The sequence below is a fragment of the Lepus europaeus genome, chromosome 6, assembly GCF_033115175.1.
Source record: "Lepus europaeus isolate LE1 chromosome 6, mLepTim1.pri, whole genome shotgun sequence".
NCBI classification, from domain to species: Eukaryota; Metazoa; Chordata; class Mammalia; order Lagomorpha; family Leporidae; genus Lepus; species Lepus europaeus.
The window spans coordinates 49,652,431-49,656,566 of NC_084832.1; the positions used below are offsets into that span (position 1 = coordinate 49,652,431).

At 39.7% G+C, this 4,136-nt stretch overlaps 1 pseudogene; it reads left to right on the forward strand.

Moving 5' to 3' along the window:
* The first annotated feature begins 1,803 nt into the window (after positions 1-1,803).
* LOC133762077 (small ribosomal subunit protein uS2-like) lies at positions 1,804-2,669 on the forward strand (annotated as a pseudogene).
* The last annotated feature ends 1,467 nt before the right edge of the window (positions 2,670-4,136 follow it).

Sequence of the window (4,136 nt, forward strand, 5' to 3'; positions counted from 1 at the left end):
GCCTGGCTCAATCCTGGCTCAGTCCTGGCTCAGTCCTGGCTGATGCTGCTATTTGGTGAGTTAACCAGTAAATGAAAGATCTTAGGATCAAGTATTTGGTTTCTTTTTTTTTTCTTTTTTAAGGATTTGTTTATTCATTTGAAAGGCAGTGTTACAGAAAGACAGACTGAGAAAGCGCGCACGGGAGAGGGGTCTTCTATCTGCTGGTTCACTCCCCAGATGGCTACATTAGCCAGAGCTGTGCTGAACTGAAGCTAGGAGCCAGGAATTCTTCTGGGTCTCCCTTGTGGGTGCAAGGGCCAAAGCACTTGAGCCAGCTTCTACTGCTTTCCCAGGCCATAGCAGAGAGATGGATAGGAAGAGGAATACCTGGGACTCAAACCGGTGCCTGTTTGGGATGCTGGAACTGCAGGCAATGGCTTTACCCACTATGCCACAGTGCCGGTCCCATGGTTCTTGGTTTCAAGAAGAGGCATTTAACAAGTGATAGGCTTCTATGGTTGTTGTAAAGGCTGCCTAGTGGCTTTTTCAAGGAGGCAATAATCTCAAACTCCAAGAAAAGTCTCTGAATTGAAGCTGCCTCTCTTGCTAGTGGTCCCAGTAGACAAAAATCTTCAATCATGTTAATTTAGATTGTCTCCAAGATTCAAAAATTACGATTTATTAGACTGGATGGTTGATGAGGTAACCATATTTCTTTGACTGCCAGAGGATCTCTGTGCACAAATCAGCATTCCAAAATCCCTGTGCTCAGAGTCGTCTTACTTTCATTTCACTGTACACCAGCACTCTTCCTCACCATCCTCTGCACTTTCTGCACTCTCTGTCACTGAGCACTTTCCTTCCCTTGGGAGAAGGTATTCTGGTGCTTATGTGCCTATAATTAGAAGAGCAGAAAAAAGAAAAAAAAAAACATTCAAGTCCCTGATTATCCTAATTTCCTTAGCATTCTCAGTCTTTTTTCATAAAATGTCCAAAGTTATACTACAGAAGGAGAGCAACAACATAAGGCTTGGACGGGTGTCATGACAAAAGGAATCTGATTGATCAATGATTGGCAATTAGATATAGGGAAATTAAAATAATGCTTGAGACATATGGCTTGACTAGAATTTTACAGACATTTTGATAACAAAAACGTAGATATTCATCCTTACATTGAATAGAATATCTATAGAATCCGGGGATGCTGAAATCATAAAAATGAATGACATGTATCAGAGGTTAGCTAGCCAGTTCCTTGCTGTTGGTGATATAGTAGAAATGTAACACATAATACACTTATTTTGAATAACTAGGCTTTTTTTTTTTGTTTGGTCGGTTTTATTATCTTACTTTCAAGATAGGGTTGCAACAATGATGATATAGCCCATAGAGTTAAACTATGCATATTATTTGGTCTTTTGATGTATATTGACACATATATACATACAATCCTAAGACAATTAACAAAAATCAATTTAATTTGTTATAGTTCTATAAACCTTTTGTTAATGTATAAAGCTGTGTGAAAAATCTCAGCCCTTCATTATTAATTGCATTAAGACACCAATCTTCTTTAGGGTCTCTGCCCTCTGTAATCTGTGGTCAATGTAAGACTAGACAGGAGTTAGAGTTGACCTACTACAAAGAACAACATTTCTGAAATAAATCACATGTAATATCAAACTTATTTGTGTTTTCTATCTCTTAATGAATGCATCTTGAAAGATATCAGAGGCCCTTCCTTTCCGCTCTACCCGGAGAGGGGTCCATACAGCATTGTTCTTGATTCCCGGCATAACTTAAGGGGAAGCTGTCACAATGTCCGGAGCACTTGATGTCCTGCAAATGAAGAAGGAGGATGTCCTCAGGTTCCTTGCAGCAGGAACCCACCTAGGTGGCACCAACCTTGACTTCCAGAAGGAACAGTACATCCATCTACAAAAGGCAAAGTGATGGCATCTACATCATCAATCTGAAGAGGACCTGGGAGAAGCTTCTGTTGGCAGCTCGTGCTATTGTGGCCATTGAAAACCTTGCTGATGTCAGTGTGATATCCTCTAAGAACACTGGCCAGAGGGCTGTGCTGAAGTTTGCTGCTGCCACTGGAACTACTCCATGGCTGACCACACCTGGAACCTTCACTAACCAGATTCAGGCAGCCTTCCAGGAACCACGGCTTCTTGTGGTTACTGATCCTCGGACTGACCACCAGCCTCTCACAGAGGCATCTTATGTGAACCTGCCTGCCATTGCTCTGTGTAACACAGACTCTCCTCTGCACTACATGGACATTGCCATTCCATGCAACAACGAGGGAGCCCACTCAGTGGGTCTGATGTGGTGGATGCTGGCCCGGGAGGTTCTGTGCACATGTGGTACCATCTCCCATGAACACCCCTGGGAGGTCATGCCTACAGAGATCCTGAAGAGATTGAAAAAGAAGAGCAGGTCACCATTGAAAAAGCTGTGACCAAGGAGGAGTTTCAGGGTGAATGGACGGCCCCAGAGCCTGAGTTCACTGCTGCTCAGCCTGAGGTTGCTGACTGTCTGAAGGTGTGCGGGTGCCCTCTGTGCCTATTCAGCAGTTCCCTACTGACAACTGGAGTGCTCAGCCCGCCTCTGAAGACTGGACTGCAGTGCCCACTGCTCAGGCCACTGAGTGGATAGGAAGGAACAACCACTGAGTGCTCTTAAGCTGCTTGTCACGGTCTCTGAAGCAAACGTGGAAATGAGGTTGATGGAAAATAAACACCAGTTTCTACAGAAAAAAAAAAAAAAAAGGAAAAGAAAGATATCAGAGGCTACCCAAGGTCAAAACCACCAATGTGAACTAGAACCATTGATAAATGAGATTTTTTATGATATTTTAATTAAGCTTATTTTGTCACAGTATGAATTGTAAATGTAACCTTTAGTATGAAAACAACTGATATGCATTTAGCATTTCCACATGTAAATTTTAAATTAAAATGTTATTCACCTTATAATTTCAAAATAAGATCTTAATTGAGATGTGGTTTGGATTTTCATGTATTTTTATAACAAATGAAGCTATAATACACACTGATTCACATTCTACAGCCTGTGTGATATATTATGTTAGAAATTAAGCCAGTAGGAACAGTAATTTCTGTTCAGAGTTTTAAGTAGTAATTTTATATTCTTTTTATTTGATTTCATTCTTTTATGCTCTATTCATAGTTCTTAAATCTTTGTATCAATTTAGAATGATGCAATTCTAAATGACTATGCAATTCAATGTCTTTTTCACTTACATTGGAAGCACTTTCATTATATTATTTTTCTTTTATTTTAAATATCAAGAACTTTATTAATTATTTTAATTGATCCTTACAATAGGTTTAAATTCTACAGATGAATACACTGATACATAGAAAACTATGTGTTTCCCACTGCTCAGCTTATCATCTGGGAAGCAGAGAAACCACAGCACTAAAACAACATGTGTAACTTTAGGGTCTATGGTCTTTCCTTTTTTTAACGAAAACTTTTATTTAATAAATATAAATTTTGAAAGTACAACTTTGGTATTATAGTGGTTTTCTCCCCATAACCTCCCCCCCACCCACAAACCATCCCATCTCCTACTCTCTCTCCTATCCCATTCTTCATTAAGATTCATTTTTAATTATCTTTATATATAGAAGGTCAACTCAGTATATACTAAGTAAAGATTTCAACAGATTGCACCCTCACACACACACAAAGTATAGAGTACTGTTTGAATACTAGTTTTACCATTAATTTGCATAGTACAACACATTAAGGACAGAGATCCTACCTGGGGAGTAAGTGCACAGTGACTCCTGTTGTTGGTTTAACAACTGACACTTTTAATTCTTTAAAAGGAAAAACAAAGAAACTAGACAGGAGTCCAAATTGAAAGTGATTGTATTTATATTTTTTTCACCATATAAATATCACAAAATGTCTTTTGATGTCTTAAGGATTTTTCTGTTTCTCTGTCTTCAAAACTGTAGACTTGGGGTTGATGTTGTTGCCCTGTGAGCTAAGCCCCAGCCTGTGGTACCAGGGTCGCATATGGGCGCCAGTTCCTGTCCTGGCTGCTTTTCTTCCCATCAGCTCTCTATTATGGTTTGGGAAGGCAGTAGAGAATGACACTTAGAACC